This window comes from Camellia sinensis, chromosome 6, assembly GCF_055761805.1.
Source record: "Camellia sinensis isolate YWXY chromosome 6, ASM5576180v1, whole genome shotgun sequence".
In the NCBI taxonomy this organism is placed as follows: Eukaryota; Viridiplantae; Streptophyta; class Magnoliopsida; order Ericales; family Theaceae; genus Camellia; species Camellia sinensis.
In genome coordinates, this window is record NC_138966.1 from 79,723,490 (window position 1) to 79,747,075 (window position 23,586).

Consider the following 23,586-nt stretch of genomic DNA (forward strand, 5'->3'; position numbering starts at 1 on the left):
TAATTGAGAACAGGGCAGAGACGAAGTAAAAATAAATCAAAATTGCCATATTACAACCAAAACCCTTGGTAGATTAAAAATTGCTGAGAACCTCACACTGTCTACCCAATATAGTCAAAGTGAACCCTTCAAATATCAAAATTTTAGAATTATTTCATATGCCAAAAACAAGTTCTTGCAGGATGAGTATACAAACCTTTGAAGAGAGGACCAAGACAACTTTGATCTTGTCAAAGAGAAATTAAAGGTAGCATCTTAAAGTGCTAAGTTATAATTTAAGTTGAGAAAACTTGATATTTTTACTTTTCTTAGTTGCAGTAGTGTCTAGATGGAAACAACTCTCATGAGCATTGCTAACAGAAATGTACCTAAGTAAAACCAATTTCTTTAATAAAAAGACTCACTAGGGGCTACATATAGATCTTGGATTTGTTGAGTGATTTGTGGAGGAAATAAAATGGGCATTTCTTTTCACTCCACAAAATCACTGATCCAAATACAGTTAACACAACTACTCACCTAACAAAAGAGTTATGTAAGCACTACCCAACAAAAACAACAACAATAGAATAGATCTTCCACATATTTCCAGCCCATCATCAATCAGTGTGCATAGAAAAAGAGATAATACAGAATATAAATTGAAAAAAAAAAAAAAAAAATTATGACTTGGGGGGTGCTCATATTCTATGGGTGTAAATGTGTCTGTCATGCCATGGCAATAGCATTCAGAACGAGGAATTTTTTATAATCATCGCACCCCCACCTTTTTTCTTTGATTGCATATGCAGCTAGATGCCTTATTGAAAATCCATATATGGATGATCAAATTGGGTAAATTGCAGGACATCTTCAAATTGTCAAGCATTGAAAATTCAATAGATCTTCGCAAAAAAAAAACTGAAAACAATGAAAATTAATACATGAAGGGAAATAAAAGCAAGGCCTTGCGATTGAAGCTTGAGAAATCACAAGAAAACAGAGAGAACGAGAGAAAAATAACAAGGCCTTCTTTATGAGCGGCGGCGAAGAAAATTTATTTTGGCTAGGAAGTATGAGCACTGGGATTATATATATAGAGAGAGGGATGAAGAGGGAGCCGAAGCTAAACCGTCTCCAAAACCCTAACCCTAAATGCCATGTTTGGTGCGAGGGATGCAAAATAGAGGCAGGGGAGAAGAGAATAGCGGATCCGGATTCCCTATCAATAAGTAAGCCCATAAACCGTGCGCGCCGGAGGTAATTATAGATATTTATATTTATTTTAATTTTTTTAAATATATAAATTATATTTTTTAAAATTTTTTATAAAAATAATTTAATAATCTTATCACTAACCATAATATATAGAAGAAATTAAAAAGACTACTGCAGTAACTATGAACAAGCTATATCTATAATTATTTGTATGTGGGGATTTTAAATGCTAATCAGAAATTTTAACCAAATCAATAAATGCAGGTATATAGATTGGAAAAAGTTAATAAATGCTGATCAGGGGATTTTGACCAAATCAATAAATGTTGAGGTTTTTTTTTAAATAAAAAATTTAGAAAATTAAGATTGAGAAATTGGAACTCCCACAAGGCTTGGGGTTTAGAAACCCCATTTTTCTTAATATATTTACAATTATCTATATATGTGAATTGCGATTTTTAAATATCTTTTTTTTTTCTTTTTTTATATTATATTAAAGTTAATATTTCGATAATAATCATATGTGTTGGACTTTTTAAGGAATTAAATATCTTCTTTTTTTATTATATTATATTAAAGTTTAATATTTTGATAATAATCATATGTGTTGGACTTTTCAAGAAATTTTTTTTATGCTTGTTCTTAATGCATTAAAGTGTTATTATAATGGATAATAATCATATGTGTTGGCACTTTTCAAGAATTCATATGGGTTGGATTTCAAAAATTTTTTTTTTATGTTTGTTCTTAATGCATTAAAGTGTTATTATGAGGGTAAGACTTGGGGGTTGAGAGAAGTTAATAAATGCTAAGATTTTTATTTTAATCAAAAAATCAAGAAATTTAGATTGGGAGATTGGAACTCCCACAAGGCTTGGGGTTAAAAACCCCTTTTTACTTAATATATAGTATAGATAGATGCTAGAAATAAAAAACAATGGGGTAAATTACATTGAAACCCCTTGAAATTTATGCTTATTACAGTTTTCTTTTCTCACCTTTTAGAAATTATATCCCCTCTCTAAGGTTTAAAGTTTCATTATAGATTGCTCCCTCAGTAACAGATTTTGCTGATGTCAGCAATTTAATTTTTTTAAATACTAATTTTACCCTCACTAGGTAAATTACATATTTTAGAAATTACAATCCCCTCCTCAAGGTTTAAACTAGTATTACCAATTGCCTCATCTGTTAGTATTAGCTGAAAAAAAATTTATTGAAAAAAAAAATAATTGGAAAAAAAATTATTTGAAAAAAACATTAATTGAAAAAAAAAATTATTTCAAAAAAAATTAATTAAAAAAAATTTTGTTAGTCAAATTTTTAAATTTCTGTTTAAAAGTTAACGTAAACTCATTTTTTGAATTTACGTTTTTTCGTCAAATTTATAAACTGAGACAACCATTTATACACTAAAAGAATTATCAAACAAGTTTCTATGACAGTTTTTAAAATTTTTATAAATATAAATTGAAAACTAAAGACAAAATTATTACCCAACAGGTCTCAGATAGTGAAAATGTCGTAAAATTAACAAATAATTAAATAAGTTACCAACGCAAGAAATGACTTATCAAAAGATTCTTAAGCTATGTATAATTTGATTTTTAGAAATTTTTTTAAAAAATTAAAAATTAATTTGGTTAAGAAATAAAAAATAATAATAATTATTATTTTTATATAATTTTTATCTTTCGAGTGGTTAGAAATAATTTTTTTCAAATTAGATATATTTTTTCATATTTGTTTTTATTAAATTAGTGTTTATTTATTTATTTATTTATTTTTTATTTTTAATGTTAGAGGATCCATATTAAATTGAAACACTACAAGAAAAAACACTTTTGGCGACCACCTATTTTTTTTGGTCGCAAATAGTCCACTTTCTGGGACTAAAATTTAACTTTTGGCGACCACAATTTTTTGGTCGCGGAAAATCACCTTTTGGAGATCAAAAAAAAAAAGTTGGTCGCGGAAAGTATACTATTGGCGACCAAAGGCTTTTTTGATCGCGGAAGATCACCTTTTGGCGACAAAAAAAAAAGTTAGTCACGGAAAGCATACCCTTTGGCGACCAAAAAAAAAAGTTGGTCGCGGAAAGTATACTATTGGCGACCAAAGGCTTTTTTGGTCGTGGAAGATTACCCTTTGCCGACCAAAAAAAAAAGTTGGTCGCGGAAAGTATGCTATTGGCGACCAAAGGCTTTTTTGGTCGCGGAAGATCACCTTTTGGCGACCAAAAAAAAAAGTTGGTCGCGGAAAGTTATGGCAGGATAAATTTAAAAAAAAATGATACTACAGTAATTACATACTATTTTTCTATTTAGGCATTAAAAGTTTTATAAAATAATATATAACCCAATTTTTATGGGTTATATATTTTGTTTGCCAAATATGAACAAGAAGTATGTTATTGGCAGAGTGGCAGAATGGATTTGGTGCATGGTCACTCCTTGGTCAGGAGTTCAAGTCCCATGGAGCACAAAAGAATTATTTTGTTTAGGTCAAGGCGTTGACTTTTGGCGACCAACTTATCTTTGGTCGCTAAAAGTTTACTTTTGGCTAATATGAATTGGACTTTCCGCGATCAAAAAAGTTGGTCGCGAATGGTCACTTTTAGCGACCAAAGGCTTTTTTGGTCGCAGAAAACTATCTGTGACGAGGCTTTAGTGACGAACTCGCGACCAACATATTTTGGTCACGAAAAGGTTTTAGCGACCAAATATGGTACTTTTCGCGGCCAAAATATTAGTCACGGAAAGTATTTTTTCTTGTAGTGAAACTTAGGGGTGTCAATGTAATTTACCCTTTAAAGTATATGTAAAGGTTAAGGGTAAATATGTCATTTTAACTTAAAAGTTAATATCGTCAAATAATTACACTGACAAGGGGAGTCAGTGTAATTTTCCAAATGTGAGGGGGAACTGTATTAAATATAAACCTCAGGGGGTGTCAGTATAATTTACCCAAAAAAATTCTATCAAATTTTTTATTAAATCTCTCACATGAATGTGAGATCCAAATAATGTATGAGTCTTATATGGATCTCACATCTATGTGAGACATTTGATAAAATTTTTGATAGAATTTTTAAGATTTCTAACATTTTTTTTTTATCAATAATTGAGTCAGAAATTAAGAGTGTGTTTGGGATCTTTAAATAAGTGTATATATATATATATATATATATTTAAGAAAAAATGTTTAAAAAAATAAAGAGTTGATATAATTTAAAAAATATAAAAAAAATACACTTTTTTAGAAGATGCCAAATAATGCATAACTCAAATTTCATTTATAAACTATCAATTTCGTCTCTTTAGGATAAGTTCCGCTCTATATTTTTCATATCTCTTTTATAGGTTTTTATTTGGACTCATATTGATAATCTAAACTGTCTATCTCGTAAATTCCTTAATGAAGGTCATTCATCTAAAAATTAATTTCATTAAACAACTATGAAAACGAGAACAAATTATATATATATATATATATATGTTTTTTTTTAATTTAAAAAATGGATAGTTTAAATTTAATTATATTTATTGTTCATTTTATAAAACAAATGCGATTTACTTTTATGTTTATAATTGTCTAATGAAGTTAATTTTTTATATGAATGACCTTTATTATGAGGCCTACGAGATAGACGATTTATATCATCGATATGGGTTAGGATCAACTTTTATTTATGAATTATTGTCAAATTATTTATGTGTTTAATAACTTAATTCAATACTTAAAACTCGAAAAAACTACGTGATTCGTGATTCGTAACAAATTTAATTGCAACAATTTCCAAACAATCAAAACTAACAATCTAAATCATCAAACACGTATGAAAGTGATTTAGATTGTTGTTTCACAAATAATAAATCGACACAAATGATTTTACATGAAAAAAAATCACAGTTGGAGCACCTCCAATTGTGATAAAAAAAAAAAAATCATGGACGAAACGCCACTAATCAATCCACTATGAGGAAAGAAAGAACACAAATTTACCCAACAATTTACCCAATCTCTATATACTAGTCTTCAACAATCCGTGTCTCTTTCACCAATGCCTTCGTCTCAAAATTGATCAGCTTGATGTCGAATCCACAACATCCATGTCGAATCAACAATCACGAGCAGCTTCGAACTCCTTCAAAGACTCCACACTTGAATCTCCAGAATCAACCAAAGAAGAACACTCTTGTATTGAACAATCAAACAATCTTTTGATGTATACTTATCAAACCATCAGTTAAACCCAAATAAACATTAAAGAAACTAGCAAAGATACTCCAGAAGAAAACCCTAATTCCCTAAAAGAATATATGGAAGTCGTGACCTAGAATTGTACTTGTTCACAACTTTATAGCAGATAGATTCGTGATCACCGCTTGAGCGCAGGAATGGCCGCTCGAGTGGTGTGACGTAAACGCGTGTTTCTGAACAAGGATCTATGCTCGAGCCCTGGAATGTTCGCTCACACAACTCCTAGTACTTTTGTAGAGAAGCAAAATTTTTGAGAGTGTTGATTTTCCGCTTGAGAGCAGCTTTCATCGTTTGAGAAGTAAAGCCAAAAAAAACAATTTGGCTACTGCATCTTCCAACGGTTAGAAAACAATATCACTGATCCGACGGCGGTGGATGAGGTTGTTGCATCTATAGAAGGGATAAAATCTGAGCAAGCTGCATGGAGGACTGATTAACAGAATGCTCAATACAGCCAGAAGATGCCTCCAATACAGTAAGTCGCGCATCTGTGGAGCTCTCCAGGTCAGTGAGATGAGCATCATAGATGTCCATCTGATTGTCCAAATGATCAAAGTGGGAAAAGATAGCATGCTCAAACTGGCGCAGCTGTCCTTAGATAAACCTAGCTGGAGGAGGTTGCTCCCGTTCACCAGTAGCAGCGACATCGAACTTTGCTTTCTTTTCCAAAGGATCTGCACTTATACCAGAACACCCACCATAGAAGGAACCCCCCCCCAACATGCATCTGACTTTGACAGATTGTTTTTTTGGTGAAAGGTTTGATAGGGGTGGCAAACTCATCCTCATTGAAAGTAGGGACTGCAAGTTGAGTGAGAATGCGGTTGATAAGACAACCATGGGGTAAACCTAAGATTTTTTTTCCAAAAGCACCAATCATCTTTTGAATGATAAGGGTGGTAAGATCAATGGGTAGATGATGGTCAATACAATAAAGAATATACCCTTGGTCATGGTTAATATCGGAGCTATGGATGGTGACAATAAGATTTGCACTGGCTATGAGGTTAAGTAACTTAAAGCGGGGAAAAAGTTCATTCTGTTTGATGAGGGCCCCTTTAATCCAAACTTTAGGTTTACCACAAAGCTTAGAAGTAATGACAATGAAATCACAAGTAAGGTAGCCAATAAAAGGGTAATGGCAATTGGTGACCGGGGAAATGGCTGACAACTCACGAATTTTGTCTTCGCTTATGGTGATTTCCTTTGATCGGACCTAAGTGTTAAAGGATGGACCGATATCACTGACCCCTTCAATGTCACAATAAAACTCCTGCACCCAATCCAAATTTTGGCTAGCCGAGAAGAAAATGAGTAGATCACCTCCTAAGGGTTCAAACACTGGGCGAATAGGAATAGACTCAAAGGTATTTGGCTGAAAACTCCTTTCTAGGCGGATAGTCCGAGAGGTGTAGAATTCTTTAAAGGACTTGGCTTTGGCTAGGGAGGGAAAATGGTCAGGGTTATACTATGGTTGGCTTGCCGTAGATTTTCTGCATTAAGAGGTCGACATGGCTAAACCCAATGACACACCTAACCCACCAAAGGCAAAACAAGACAAAAAAATCTCATTAATGACAAAACCATTAGTAAAAAAATCCAAAAAACAACATGAAGTTATAGACATTGGCACACAGAGATAGGAACATAGTGAAACAATGCTTGATAAGAAAAATGAGAGTTTCAGCTATAAGAGTGTAGCAATATAAACCAAATCAAAAGCCAATCAAAACCAGCATGAGGGCACCAGTATAATGTAGGCAGTAGTAATCCACGTACAAAACAAAATTAACACCCAAAATGGACAGGATGAACCCTATATAGGTAAGATGCAAACCCACGAACAACAGAGATGAAGTGAAAAAAAAGAAAAAAAACTTGAGGAAATAGAGAAATCTTACCGAGATAGAAGAAGAACCACTAACCAGAAGAGAAAGCAACTCCAAATCAGATAAAACCAAGCCCAAATAGCAAGAGAAGAAACGTTTCCCTAGGAGAGAGAAAAAGATCAAAAACCAATTTGGGGAAAAATGAGACTGAGAAGGATGGGCGAAAATTTATACCAGGGTTTTATGGTCAAGCAAGAGAATATCAGCTCAAGTGAACTCACTTATGTGCGTAACTACGCTTGAGCCAGGACTTGTGCGCTCGAGTGCAGAATGCATGCTCGCAGTAGTTTGGCCCCTCTGCAAAAGTACTGAATGAGTGGATTTACCGCTTAAGTGCAAGAAGCTAAGCTCGAGTGGTGGAGAAACAAAAGTAAGCCTTGAAAACCCCCTACTGAGCATTTGAAAATAACTCATTCAACAAAGTATTTCCTGAGACAAAAGATGATCAATATGATGGCAATAATAAGACACTAAGATGAAATAATCCACATGCCATGAAGCTCGTAATCTGGCAATCTTGACAATATGAAGCACGATATCATGAGCGAAACAAGTAAACATGGATCAATAAGCATAAGTGTAGACACCCCATTTTTGACCGTCCTCAAGACTTGGACGTCACTGTTTGAACACTCGGTGATCATCCATGTTTGTGTTCATTTGGAGTTCCCGGAGGTCTCGGCTACGCGCTTTGCCTCAGGATCTCCGAACTCGACTGTTTAGTGTTTGGTTTTGCACTAAACCATTGTGTTTTGCCTTGGAGGGGCAGGGAATGCCTTGTGAGGCATCCCCACACATCACCGGCCATGGCCAGAGGCCACCGGCTGGTGTTTTGATGCCATTGGCAATGTATATTGCCGGTCGGCATTCTTTGTTGCCGGTCGGCACTCCATTTTGACAAAATGGCAATTTTGAGCAGCCGACTACTGTTCATCTGCTTTTGCTGATATTTTAATACAGCTGTATGGCATTTTGTTCCCCTCCATACACGTGTATGGAGGGATGGACTTCTTGTTAGCTTACCTTGTAAGCTTTACAAGATTGGCTCCTCTATAAGAGGAGCCCTCCCCTCTTGGCTTAGGGTTAGACATTTTAGAGACAAAAAATACAGAGGAGAGCTCTGGTTCTAGGGTTAGTATAGTTGTAGCTATTCTATCTCTCTTTTTCTATCTTGAGTGTTCTACGTGCATTTGTTCTTAGTATTGCACACAAACACCTACCATTACACCTTCTCTTGACTATTGAGGTTCTAAGGGATTCTTTTCAAAGTTTTGGAGCTGGTTTGGAGCTTAAGGAACTGCTGGAGCTTCATTTGTGAAGAGGGTCTTCAAGGGTAACAATCTTACTCCTTTATTCCCCATTTTTGCATACCATTTTTTTCCTATCTTAGAACTATTTTTGAGCTTAGTGTATAATATAAAAAAGTTCTGTTTTTAGGCCCTTTAAATAGTTTGTTTAGAGTGTTTTGTGGTTTGAGGTTGTTTGACCCCTCCTAAGCCTTGTAAGGCTCCATTTTGTGCTATTTTGTGTAAGCTCCGAGACCTTGATGTTTGGGCCTCCTCACCACTGAAATCTTGAGGGATTTCAGAGGTGAGGATGGTTCCTTGAGGTCCCAAGAAGGAGAGGGCCACCCCCTCTCCTTGTTGTCCTTGAAAAGGACCATTTTTGGCCTCTTGAGGGAGTACCTAGCTAAGCTTCATGTTGACCATGCCTTAGCTGATTTTTGTGCTTATTATGTCATGACATGCCTCTATTTTTTTGTTGGTTTTGGTACACCATGCATGCTTAGCATACCTACCTTGTAATGCCACTTTGTTGCCTTAACATGCCCTAGGTTATAAACTCTTGTTCTAGCATGTTTTAGGCTTAGCCTTGTGAATCTTTCATGCTTATTTTGCCATGTTTAAGGTCTGTCCATAGTTGTTTGGGTCGACTTTGGCATGCTTAGTATAGCCCCTTTGCATTTTTGGTTTGTTGGCCTTAAGTGTGTGAATGTATAGCATGCATCCTTGCCTTAATTTAGTGGGTTGGGACCATTTGCCATGTTATTTCAGTCCCTTTAACATGCTTGTATGCTTGCCTTGGATGCCTCTTTGAAGCTTTGAAAGCTTGTCTTGCATGCTCCACGTTTTGGTCAATGTGCATGCCTTTGAATTTGAGCCACTTAGATGCCATCTAGGTGCCCCTTGGGTGTTGTCTAGGCCTGCCTTAGACCTATTTTAAGTCCTCTTAGCCTTGTGAGGCTTGGTTGACTTAGTCATGGTTTAAGTCCCCTTGACTTGCTTCAAGTACTTGGGCCATTTGCATGCTAATGTTTAGCCTATCTTGTTTGCTTGGTTTGACACCATGTTCTTGCATGATTTTCAATGCTTACATTGCATGTCATTAGTCCATGCGTAGCCTCTTTTAAGTGTGCTTGAGATTTGTTCCTTTATGCCTAAGTGTTGGTCCTTGTATACATGCATGCTTGCATGCCATTAGTCTTACATTTTGGGCACTTTGGCCACTGTTTTTGGGCTTAGTGAGGGTTGCCTAAACCATGCTTAGGTCCACCCTTTGCTTGCTTGCATGTTTGCCTCACATATTTGCTTGCATAATTGCATGAATGCATTGCATTGCCATGTTGCATCCTTAGCTCACATGCTTAGCATTGTATCCCATTTGCATGCATGCTTGGCCTCTTGAAGTGCTTGTGATAGAGGTTGAGTCCCATTGGTTTGTTCATGTGCATTGCATTCCATATCAAAAATGCACACTTGATTCCTCGGGCCATCACGTATGGAAATACGCGATTGATGGTCCGAGAACCAAGGAGCGTATCCCTTTGAGTCACCAACATGATAAGGGACATGATTGGTGCATACATTGTTTGAATTGCATTGCCATACTCTGCCTTGTCCTCTGCTGCTGTCGATTGCAGGTTCTGCAGGCATTCTCTGCCGACCGGCAATGTTCAGTGCCGACCGGCAATCCCTCCTAGGCCGATATCTTTACCAACAGCCGGTGACCATATACCACTGCCGGTGGATATTCTACTCAGCCGGTGGTGTCTCCCAGTGTCCAGGAAAGCAATTCTGAGACTTTGACAGTCTTCAGAGGAGTATAGCAGGGAAAACAGAGGCAGCTCATGTATGGCAGTGTACTTCCGAGCAGAACCGAGCATGCATCGCATTGGGCTTTTTTCCCGAGGCGGCTTATCTGTTTTTCTTTCCTAGCTTAGTTAATTTGTTAGCTAATTAGGTAATTTGTAATAATTAATTAGCTAGGATAGTTAATTCATTATTCGAACTGTATTATTCTTTCGGTCCCTCCGAGCGAGGGTAAACTTGTAATAAGTGTGGGTGAGTGTGTGCATGTCTTCTAACCCCCACTTCTTTCTCCTTTTTACTTACCTGCTTTGATGGTTAGTAATAGGTCATGTTTAAATTAGCATACCTTATGCTGCGCATGCGTGCATCCACGCATTTGCCTCGCAGGCACCGGGCTCGGTACATCATGCTAACTGCATTTGTATTTCAATTCCAAATTGAATACGTGCATCAATTGATTGCATTTCACATGCCATGTTTAGGTTAGCCGAGCCTACTCTAATTGCATCCTGTATGTGTTGCACTAGTCAATTTGACATGACCTAGGATCATGCATGTGATTACTAACTGGTTTCTGTTTTGGCTTGGAGTACTAGGTAAGCATTTATGCTTTAGCATACCGCATGTGTGTGAGTGTTGCCATGATAGTACGATCACCATGTGGCTAGATGCTTATGTGATAAACTGTTTGGATGCCTGTGGGTGAAGGTTGGATTGTCTGAGTTGGAATGGCTCATTGAAATCCGTGTCTTAGCCTACTTGCGAGTAGCAAATTCCAAAACATTTTTCCAAAACGAACGGATATGCAATGCTTATTTCCAAATTAGGCAATCTAGTCTATACTTGTTTGCTGTGCGCATAACATAGTAATTCTAGGCTAATAACCGGTTTAAGAACACATATCGTTTTCAAAAACGGATATTACGGTTAGTAGAGGCCGATCTTCGGACCGGGCGAGAGGGGGTGCTCAGAGCTGACCTTCCCCAATCGTACCCTAGCTCCCGAACCGAGGCAACTCTGGTGATGACGGACATGTGGCCTTCGGCACCGAGTCAGGGTTTCCTAAATTCCCCCATAAAAAATATTTAGGTGGCGACTTTGTATCTGGCAAAGCAGTCCATGTTTGGCACTTCTTTTTCTAAAAATATGTTTCTCAAAACGATTTGCCGGATTCGGACTCTTTGGTTCAGATTAAGAACCGTGACACAAATCGAGTCCGAACTGTAGTGAGGTCCCCCCTCGCGGACGTGCTACAGTTTCTGGCGACTCTGCTGGGGATTTAGAGAGCTTGACTCGAACTCGTGATATCCTATTTTGATTCCATTTATGTGTCTCTTTGCATTGCATGTGCATTGGTGCGCCTAGGAACACAGTGTTTGCCATCTGCCATTCCTGAACGGTTTGCTGGAGGCTTGTCTTGTCAAGGCATGACCATAAGGCTGACCGGTTATGGGCTCTGACGGTATGGGAACACAAACCTCGGCTTTACCGGGGCACCCTCTTCGACCATTCGACCTAGTGCATATTCGGATCCATAGTGACCATTCCAAGTTAGGACAGGCTGCTTACCCGATGTTAGGTTGTTTGAAAACTGCTGCGTGCATAGTGAAACCCTAGCTCCTGACAAAATAGGACAGGGAAACCTTACCCCAACATAGGGGTGTTTTGGCTCTCTTTACTTGCTATGTACTTTTAGAGTGTATCTCTACAGGAACGTACATATCAGTTTGCAAGTTTGAGTATCAGACCTGAGGGCATCAGTGTTAGTTTATGAGAATCAGTTATCTGCGGGTACCAGATTCAGTTTTGGGGACAGTGACTTCTGGGGAACAGTGATCAGCAGTAAAGTATAGTTGTTCAGCTACACCCGTGTTTGATCCATTTGGGCTGAAATGCTGCTTGTTGTCTCTTTCAGTTCGGACAGCTGGTACAGAATAGCTAGTGTTCCCCCTTGCTGAGGCAGGACTTATGATGACGCAGAATTCAGAAGAGATCGTGGTTATGATAGCTGCATTAGAGCAAGGGATCACTCTACAAAGTGAGACCAATATTGATATGCCACATCCACCCAGGTCGCCTGTTGCGCACCCTATCTGGGCCCCCTAGCTATACTAGGCTCGTGAGCCTACTAAATTTGAACTGATGGGGATGATAGGTGATCTCCAGAGGTCTGTGGCGGATCTCGCCTACGGAATGTCAGCTTCACCTCCAGCCGCACCATATGCCGGGAGTTTTGTACCCCAGGAGCCCCCGCTGTTGGGGCGAATCGTGATTGAACTTAGCCAACCGGAGATGGCCTCCAGTTATGGTAATGACATATCAACATCAAACCAAACCCTCGACCAAGCTGAGGCCAGAGGCAAGAACAAAGTGAAGGCAGATGCCGACCCTAGTGAACAACTGCTGTGGGCAGTCGAGGCTTTGAAAGCCGCGGGGATGAACAAGCAACAGATATCCGCAGCTGTGGCAAGAGCTGTGGAGGATGCTTTCCCCACTCCACCTGAGGGGAGTTCAAGTCAGTCGGAAAATCGGGATAGGCCCCGTCATGCCAGAACAGTTTCTCCTATTCCTGTCCCTGCACCTGGGAAAGACCAGAAAGCCAAGGCAGCGCCCACCGACCCTTTTGCTTGTGCGGCTAGTAAGAACGCTCAGACTCCGAAGTACTTGCCCCGAGGGCGCAGGACCTTTCATGCTCTCTACATGCCTCTATCTAAGGCACTTCAGATCCTTGCCGAGAGGGGACACCTTAAACCCTTGGAGCCTCGGCCTCTCCCGAAGAATCTCCCTGCTATGCATGATGCTGCTCAGTACTGCGCGTACCACCAGCAGACAGGCCATGCTACCGACAATTGTTTCCGCCTCCGTCATGAGGTGCAAGATTTGATTGACAACGAGGTTATCCTCCCGCCCACCTCAGCCAAGTCCTTTACCACCCAGCTATTGGATTTTGAGGACACAGATACTGCAAGTATGTGATCAGAAAGTGAACCACCTGCGGGCGGCATTTGGTATATTTTGGATGTGGCGTCTGGCACGCATTTTTTGAGCATCTATGAACGCTAGCTTTGTAAATTTTGGCTTGGGTATCGAGTCAGTCTTTTGTTTTGAGTCTATCTCTTTGTCTTGAGTCAGTCTTTTTGCTTAAGGGTCTGTCTTGTTGTAGCGAGTCAGTCCCCTTTGTATAGAATACCAGGTGATTCCGGGGTTGTTGCCTCGAACACCGTTTTGTCTTGTAATTACCCATTTTTGTTTTTGAGTCTGTTTCTGTCGTGGGGCCAGTTATGCCAACAAACCTGAATGAAACAGCTGTGGCTATCTCATTTTCATGCTTGCTTCCAGTATAAGTTAGTTATGCCAGAGGATTTGATTGGGCTGACAGTACATCTCGCCTGCTCTCCTGCGCGCCAAACTCATTGCATTAACCTAAGTTTTTCCCAAAAAAAACCTCTTTAGAACACTGCAGTGATAAAAACAAAGAGGAAGGAATTCCTCGGGTTTTGCAAAACTTTGATCAAATTGAGAAAAGGAGAGGCATGCTAAGCCTTTTTATGAATGAAATCATGCTTGTCGGCGTGAGTACTAAGAAGGATCCTGGCTTGATCCAGATTGGTCCCACACTATCTTCGGCGCGAGCAATTTATCGCTTTCTTAAAAACTTTCAAAAACAAATGTTTTACGCGGCCCTGTGAGGACCTGTGTGGGATCGCTCTTGAGATTGTGCAGCCTAGGATCGCTCTCAGCCTCAAGATTCGACCTGTTTGTCTTGAACCTCGAACTCATTCGAAACATCCAACAGTTAACTGTCGGAGGAGGTCTGTATGGCCAAATCAGAAGCAGCCCTCGAACAAGAGGCACCAAAGCCGAGTCAAAAGGATTAGATCTCACCAAAAGAAGCTCGTGGAGCAACCATGATGGATTCTTCTGCAAATCATTGCAACAGCCGTTCTCCTAGATATAGAGAGGCTTCAACTTCAAAAACCATTTGGCATGGACTTGTTACACTTTTACCCTTTGAGAGGCTCGCTGGGCCGAAAACCCGGAAGGGCAACCCAGGTAAAAGTTAGAGCAAGAGAAAAATACAAAAAAAAGCAAAAAGCAAAAAGCAAAAAATACAAAAAGAAAAGAAGAAAAAAAAATGTGAAAAAGAAAAGAAAAAGAAATGAACAAAAAAAAAGGAAAATAAAAAGAAGCTTGCAAGGTCGAAAACCCGCATCGGGCACCTTGGCAAAAATTAGAGCCTGAAAAGTGAAGGTTAAAATACCCGAGTATACCTTAACCGGAACTACGTAAGGCTTGATTCCCATGTTTGGGATACGTAGGCAACTTTATCATGAAGTCCAGCCCCCAATGCTTTCATAGCGTCTCGGTCCATGCAATGGTTTCGATTTCATCCCAAAGTCCAGTCGCCAACACCTCCAAGGTGACTGTGTCCATATATTTGTTATAACTGTCTTCGTCATCTCTGTGTCCAAGAGTTCGACCACCACCAATGAAGACTGTTTGCGGACTGCTGCGGCACCATCCAAACAAGGCGCAACTTTCCGTTGCCACGAGTCGTCGTGAGCCGCCATTCAAACCAGGGGCAACTTTCTGTTGCCATCCACCCCCTTTAAGCCAGGGGCAATTTTCCATTGCCTCCGATCCGAGGTTGCGCATCTCAAAGAGTAAGCTCCATGCTTGTTGAGCATTGACTGTTTGTAAAATAGTTTTTGAAAATTTTTACTAAGGTTGACTATTTTCTTGAAAACTGTTCCATTTTCCAAAACTGGACCATTTTCTTGGACCCAAAAAGGAAAAATTTTCAGTACTTACAGCCTGACTCGCATGGTTTTCAAATCAAAAATCGAATAAGTGTGTTAATCTAACTCTCATCTCGATCAAAACTGTTTTAGTAGAAAACCAAAACAAAAAAAAAATGGTCAAAATGATGAACTAGGGGCACAGTTGAGTCAGACATTCTGTCTTTCCCCCGTCGTCAACATACTTGCCACGAGGGCATCCTACCCACCAGAAGAAATAGCCGTGAGCTAACAGTGTTGAGCATGAACCCACACCTTCCTATTTATTCATCAATCGCCCTAGGGAGGGATGAAAAATGAGAGAATAAAGAATAGAGAGGTGTAAGTTGAGAGAAAAAGCGAGCCAAAGGGTTTTGAGAGAAAAAAAACCGAGCTTGAGTGCCAGAGTGATGTGAGAATCACAAATGAGAAAAGGGAGGGAAACAATACCCAGAGAAGCTGGCTTCTCGTGATCTGAGATCCCCCGTCTCCGTTAACGCGTCTGCGTGTCGTGTCTTTTGTTTTTATTTACCTCAACCTTTGTTTTGAGTCTTTTCCGAGCGTGCCTCGTTGTGTTTAGGTCGTGTACCCTTCTGTTTGAGTCCTCCCCACTGTGTTCAGTTGTAGGCTCGATACCCCGGTTTGAAAATCCGTTCTATTTCAAAAATCGTTTATGCTCAGAGTGCTGTGCCATTCTCTACATCTGTGCGAAGTAAAAGAACAAAAAATTGGGGCATCTGAGTGTGCTTCAACTTCAGCTAGTTTCATCCCCGTAGTCCGTCTTGTCTGATTGGGCTGTTTGTTCAGGATTTGTTTTGTGCAAAATGAACCAGATGCTGTGTTGTGGGCTGTATACAGATTAATCCCCAGTAGAGTAAGGGCTGTGTGTCCAAAATCAGGCAGTGGGTTGCTTGGGTTATTTTTGCTGTTGGCTGTTTAGTTATCTGATTATTACAGTGCAAGTGTTCAATCTTCAGACAACCAATCAATTTCATTTACATTGAGGTGTAATATGGTATGGTTCAATACAAAGCATGAAATGTAAAGATATACGGATGTAAACACTTTTTCAGATAAAACGCCTGTTTCATTTCATCATCTTTTCAAGTACACAAGTTTTGGAAACAAAAATCTGCCTGCGGCAGTACAAAGTATCCTAACTACCAACAAAAGGGAAAAGTACAAGAAAGAAGAAAAATAACAAAAATCTGTATCCGTGTCAAGCGGCTCCAAGGGCTATCATTCTGTCCTAGTCCTCTTCCTGGACGAAGGTCCAGGAGCATCATCAGCATCGTCATCAGAGCCTGAGCCAGAACCGCCTCCGGTCTCCTCCTCCGATGACTCCGCCTCCGACTCTGCCTCTGCCTCGGACTCGTCATCGTCATCATCATCATCATCAGGGGTCGGCACCCGAGAACTACTCCCGACGTGAGTACGCCCTCCCCTGGTACGGGGACGTGCAGTGTCTCCACGCCCTCCTCGAGCAGGAATAGAAGGCCCAGCCGGAGCACCACCCACCGGAGGGATCTGGAAGGGAGGCTGAAAATCACAAAGGGCAAATACATCAGAATACAGTGTATGCAGTGTATCAGTGCAGAATGCAGTGTACAGTGTGAGAATGTCGTGAGCAGTTTATCAGTGCAGAATGCAGTATACAGTGTGTGCATGCCGTGGACAGTTTATCATTGCAGAGTACAGTGTATAAATGCAGTGTATGCAGTGTATCAGATGCTGTGAGATCAGTGTATCAGGTGTTGTGTCATGCATCAGATTACGCGAATCACGCTTATGAATGGTTTGAGGCCGTTATCAGAAGAACATACCGGGATACTATAGAGGGCCAGAAGGTCAAAGGTCCGCTGCAGCATCCCCATCATGGAGGCATTCAACTCCACGGACTGCCGGGTGTACTCGAACGACGCCTGCAAGAGTATAAGATACATCAGTATTCCGTGGGATATCAAATAAACTGAAATGAAATGCAGATGCAAGATGCAAAATGATGTAATACATACCGGAGGCAAGTCGGGGATACCGGCTAACTCATGACCAGCCGGGGGAGGAGCAAAGGGGATCTGGTAGGTCGCCCCATCCTGCCCTCTATATGACAGTACAGTGGGTAGGGCAGGGCAGGCCAGCCAGTCCCCCGTCCCCCCTGAGCTTCGCTCCTGCCATGCACTCTAGCCCTCCTTGATGTGCCCGCTCCAGCCCCAGCTCCCGCTCCAGCTGTCGGTGCCGCTGGCCTCTCCCACTCAGCTCGGCAACCACCGCTCAAGGGGCGCATATTGTAGGTCCGAACGTACTCTGCATAGTCGCCCTCGCCTCTGTGATGCTCTGTACCCCAGCCGACGGTGTAGTCCCTCATCTGCTCAAGAGAGAACCCCTCTGTATGCCTCATATGCGTAGGAGGCGGACCCGGAACTATCTTCTCCGGTATACCCAGGGTCTGACGCAAGAAACGCTCGCCCAGGTACCAAGCCCGACAGACCGGGCCCTCCAACAGAATCCGGCAACGGGCAGTCTCCTCTGCGCCCTCATAATGATCCCTCACCACAGCCGGTAACGAAGCCCAGGGCTGCCAGGTGATCTGAAAATGAAATGCAGTTTATTATCTACCGTTATTGAAAACATGCGGTGCGAAGCAAAGCCAAAAAAATAAACTCTAAAGGTGAACATACCTCCGCGGCAGTGATGGTGTCGAAGTATCGGCGGAAGAAAATAAGAGACTCCCGTGGTCTCCGTACGCATCGCACATCGAAGCGATGAGAGAAGGGGACGCCAAGTGGGATCTCCTCATCGGGTACTGGGGCAAGCCTAGGAAAGTAGGCATACACCCATAATTGCAGAACAGATATCAGTATAACTATCAGATAAGGCAAAATACAGAATAAAGCAGAAATGGCAGAACCGTGTGTTGTGCAGTGTATTGTGCAGAGTGTACAGTGTGAGCAGTGTGCAGACAGTGTAAAGCAGAGTATATGTGTGCCGGGTGTGCAGTATACAGTCAGTGTGGGGCAGTGTACAGTATATGTGCAGTGTACAGAATACAGAAAGCAGAAGACAGAAATGTAAAATGGGAAGAAGACGTACCTCCCAAGCTCGCCAGTAGCCACCAAGGAGCTGTTCGCTGAGGCGGGAAGAAGAGCTCATATAACCATACAAAGTGGCCAGAGCGGCGCCACCCCAATCATAATGGCGGATCTGCCTGACGTCTACCAGCGCGCTCAACAGGCATAAGGGCACGGTGTTCGCCCGATCGGCGAAGAGGGTCATCCCGAAGAGGAACATGATGAAGCCCCGCGCGTACTGGTCCACCTCCTCTGGGGACATCTGCGCCTCCTCTACCAAAGCCGGCTGGACCCGAAAGTGGCTCTCGAACCAAGAATACCTAACGAACCCCGCTCGAGCGAGGGGAGGCTGAGTGCCAAGCAGGTACAGCTGGGCAACGTCCCACTCATCCATATCCGTGTCGAAGGGGATCGAATCACCCCCTACCCCAATGCCAGTAAGCATCGAAAAGTCGTAAGGGGTCATCGTCATGTCCCCTGCGACGGAGAAGTGGAAGGAGTTGGTGGTATCCCACCACCTCTCCGCTAGAGCAGCAAGCAAGGGCCTGCAGGTAGTCAGTCGAGAGAGCCCCCTACAGAAGATGCCAAAGCCGGCCTCGTCGACGATGTCACGAACCGCATCTAGCAGCTCGAGGTACCAGTCCCGAGCAACGGTGTTCCCATACCCGCGGATGGTATGGGAATCCCCCTGTAATCAAGAACAATAAATGCAAGGCAATATTCAAAATGCAGTTCTAAGAAGCATACAGTGAACTACAGCGTGTGATGTGTCAGCGTGTTTGGGTGGTTCAGGGCAGATATAGCATGTGCGCAAGTTTTAACAGATTCAAACAAATACCGGGTGCCAGTGTGCTTACAGTGAACTACAACGTGTGATGTGTCAGCGTGTTTGGGTAGTTCAGTACAGTATAGCATGCGTGCATATTTTCAAACTTAAGCCAATACCAGGTACCAGTGTGTATGCAGTGAAATACAGTGTGCGCCGTGTGTTTGGGTGATTCGAAGCCAGTGCAGTGTGTGTGCATGTGTCAGTCTCAAACAGATATCAGTTGCACGTATGTTTACAATCAACTACAGTATACAGTATATTAGAATTAAGCAGTTAAAAAGCATAACCAGCTACGGCAGTTTTGCATCCTACATTGCAGAAAGTAAAACAGAGAAGGAAAGTTACCTCGGAAGCGCCGAAGGACAGGTGGGAGGTAGGCTCACGCAGGAGGACCTCGCGTGCCACGCCCTTCTCAAAGCTCCTGAACTGGCGTAGTCCGTCAGGAAGCATCACGTGAACCGCGGGCCTATAGGTCTCCGGATCGAACGGCCGGATATGAAGTGGCAAGGGCTCGGCCTTGGGATCCATCTCGAGCTCTGGAGGAGCCCCGTCCTGTGGAAGATCGTCCGCCATCTCGAACAGAATGTGAAAATGGCCGGAAGACGAAAAATCGGGCAAAAAGGCGAAAAGTCAACAAAGTCAAACCTCGAGAGGGTCGGAAAAGGCCAGAAAAGCCGGAGTGCGGAAAAGGCACGGGTATCGAGAAAAACTCGAGGGAAACAAGCCCCGAGTGGTGAAAATCAAGAAAGAAACACCGAAACGAAGTTTCATTCGGTTGAAAATGTCCGAAACGCGAAGGAAATCGCGAATCGAACAACGAAATGGGAGCTAGAACGCAAGAAAAGGAGAGAATCAAGGGAGGAAAATGCCCTAGAGGGGTGGGGGAAGGATTTTCGACCAAAGAGAAGTGAAGAAAATAGGGTTAGAAACCCTATTTTAAAAGACCCGTGGCCAATTGACAAAACTGCCCCGATACAGGAACTTTTTGCCGGTCGGCCACACTCTTTGTCGGTCGGCAATATATTGTGCCGATGGAATTGCATGATGGTCGGTGGACGGCCGGTGATGCATTTTGATGGCCGGTGGACATCCGGTGGTCTCCTACAATGATTTTGGAGCCTCCTACACCCTTGTTTGAGTTATTTGTGGGGTTCAGGGCCTTCGTTGCTCAAAATAGTGCAAAACAGTGCATTTCCGACGCTCAACCGGCCTCTGTTTTGACCTCGGGTCATGTCTTCTGTGCGTGGCACTCAAATTCGTGCAAGGTGTATCCTTTCCGTATCCTTTTGGCTTTTACGAAACTCAAAAGTTGCCCCCCTGTGCATCACATATCAATCGCACTGTCTTGTGCATTTCAAATCTATCGCACTGTCTTGTGCATTTCAAATCAATCGCACTGTCTTGTGCATTTCAAAATCACTCGCGCTGTTTAGCGTATCACACTGTCTTGTGCATTTCAAAATCGATCGCGCTGTTTAGCGTATCGCACTATCTTGTGCATTTCAAAATCACTCGTGCTGTTTAGCGTATCGCACTGTTTAGTGCACTGCATTCCATCGCGCTATCTTGCGCATTGCACTGTCTTGTGCACTCGCATTGTCTAACGCATCGCGCTATTTTACGCATCTCAATGCATTTTACATGCATTCCATCGCGCTATCTTGCGCATTGCATTGTCTTGTGCACTCGCGTTGTCTAACGCATCGCGCTGTTTTGCGCATCTCATCGCATTTTACATGCATTCCATCGCGCTATCTTGCGCATTGCACTGTCTTGTGCACTCGCGTTGTCTAACGCATCGCGCTGTTTTGCGCATCTCATCGTATTTTACATGCATTCAATCGCGCTATTTTGCGCATCACACCGTCCTGGCAACGGAACGGTCTAGGAGACCTTAAATCCTTGGAAGGTGCAAGACCTTTGGCACATTGATGTGCACAGTTCGTTTGCATTGACGTGCATCTTAAAAGCCGCGTGTTGTCGCGCATTCCATGCAACATGCATTTTATACATCATTTGCAATTCAAAAACAAAAAACAAACACACATGCATTGCCACGCATCATCGTAAATAGTTGCATTGTCATGCATCATTAGAACATAGTGCATACTGCATTGTCATGCATGTTTGTAAATATCCATTCCATTGCATATTTGTAGATATTGCATTGTAGTTTGCATGCATTTATTACATCACCTTCCATCTATGGCTTGCGCCTTTCCAGGTTGAGCTTGGTCTGGTATGTGCCCTTACTTTTCACGTTAAAGCACAGTTCTGCATGTGTATGCACCTATTCCACGTTGGTATGTTGGTTTGAGGGTTGTGGCACCTTTTCTGTGTTAGACATGGCTCGTATGCATACATGCCTTTCCTAGGCAAGATTTAGTTTGGCCCGCGTGCCATATCCATTGTATCCATTTCTATTGCATTATAGCTTGCATGCATTCACTGCATCACTGCCATTTATGGCTTGCGCCTTTCCATGATTGAGCTTGGTCTGGTATGTGCCCATACTTTTCACGTCGAAACATAGTTCAGTGGACCGTTCTATGTTAGACCTGGCTTGTACGTGTACATGTCTTTCCTAGGCAAGATTTGGTTTGGCCCGCAGGCCATATCCATTGTATCCATTCCATTGCATATTTGTAGATATTGCATTGTAGCTTGCATGCATTCATTGCATCACCTCCGCCCATGGCTCGCGCCTTTCCATGTTGAGCTTGGTCTGGTATGTGCCCATACTTCTCGTGTCGAAGCATAGTTCAGTGGACCGTTCTATATTAGACGTGGCTTGTATGCGTACATGCCTTGCCTAGGCAAGATTTGGTTTGGCCCGTGCGCCATGTCCATTGCCATCTCCCCAGCATATCCATATATATATTGCATTGTAGTGTAATTTTTGCATCCAGCATTAGGATCGTAGTCCTTTCCCCAGCGGGTCGTTTCCCCACTTGTGTCAATCCCCCCAATACTTGTTCTTGTGTCCGTCTACATTACTCATAGTTCAGTAGACCGTTCTATGGTAGACGGACTTGTTACCTCCATCAATCTATTTGACATAGGCGTGGTTTCGAACCGCTCACGATTGGATCATGATTCAATTGCTTTGCATATAGTTTGCATTGTTTCAATTCCATTGCATCTTTATTTGCATTGTTTGTACATTGTTTTGTATATATTGCATATCATTTTGCATCCATTTTTGCATTGTCATGCATGTTGCTAACAACATCGTACATGTTGAGTTGTTTTCTTTACAGGCACGATATTGTATGTACGATTCATTTGAGGCTGGTGCAACCAGACGAGCCGCACAGGTATTGTATCCTCCGAGTGAGACGTATCGAGAATTGCATAATTCTCTTACATCCTTTCTGCATTGTAGTATAGTTTGGTATATGCCAGCTTAAAACTGTTGCATATGTGCTTCGTTACAGCTTTTCTTTACATGATCATAAGTTATGTCCGGCTCTGTGCATTGTCTTGCATTTTGCCCCTGCCATCGGGCGCATACCATGTTTGTCTTGCATGTTTGTCTAAGTCTTCGGCCTTGTCAAAAATGGGTCGTCTATGGGTTTTGACATTCACTCCCGTCATTGTTATGACTTTCGAGTTCTGTCAAAGAGGGGCAACTGTAGACACCCCATTTTTGACCGTCTTCAAGACTTGGACGTCACCGTTTGAACAACCGGTGATCATCCATGTTTGTGTTCGTTTGGAGTTCCCGGAGGTCTCGGCTACGCGCTTTGCCTCAGGATCTCCGAACTCCCTGTTTAGTGTCTGGTTTTGCACCAAACACTTGTGTTTTGCCTTGGAGAGGCAGGGAATGCCTTGTGAGGCATCCCCACACATCACCGGCCATGGCCAGAGGCCACCGGCTGGTGTTTTGATGCCATCGGCAATGTATATTGCTGGTCGGCATTCTTTGTTGCCGGTCGGCACTCCATTTTGACAAAATGGCAATTTTGAGCAGTTGACTACTGTTCATCTCCTTTTGCAGATATTTTAATACAGCTGTATGGCATTTTGTTCCCCTCCATATACGTGTATGGAGGGATGGACTTCTTGTTAGCTTACCTTGTAAGCTTTACAAGATTGGCTCCTCTATAAAAGGAGCCCCCCCTCTTAGCTTAGGGTTAGACATTTTAGAGACAAAAAATACAGAGGAGAGCTCTGGTTCTAGGGTTAGTATAGTTGTAGCTATTCTATCTCTCTTTTTCTCTCTTGAGTGTTCTACGTGCATTTGTTCTTAGTATTGCACACAAACACCTACCATTACACCTTCTCTTGACTATTGAGGTTCTAAGGGATTCTTTTCAAAGTTTTGGAGCTGGTTTGGAGCTTAAGGAACTGCTGGAGCTTCATTTGTGAATAGGGTCTTCAAGGGTAACAATCTTACTCCTTTATTCCCCATTTTTGCATACCATTTTTTTCCTATCTTAGAACTATTTTTGAGCTTAGTGTATAATATAA

The 23,586-nt window shown here is 41.9% G+C and overlaps 1 non-coding gene across 1 annotated transcript; it reads right to left on the reverse strand.

Annotated features, from left to right (window-relative positions):
* Window positions 1-675: 675 nt before the first annotated feature.
* Window positions 676-764, reverse strand: LOC114259135 (small nucleolar RNA snoR8a). Its single transcript, XR_003628195.1, has one exon. It is a non-coding gene; the product is annotated as a small nucleolar RNA snoR8a (small nucleolar RNA).
* Window positions 765-23,586: the final 22,822 nt, after the last annotated feature.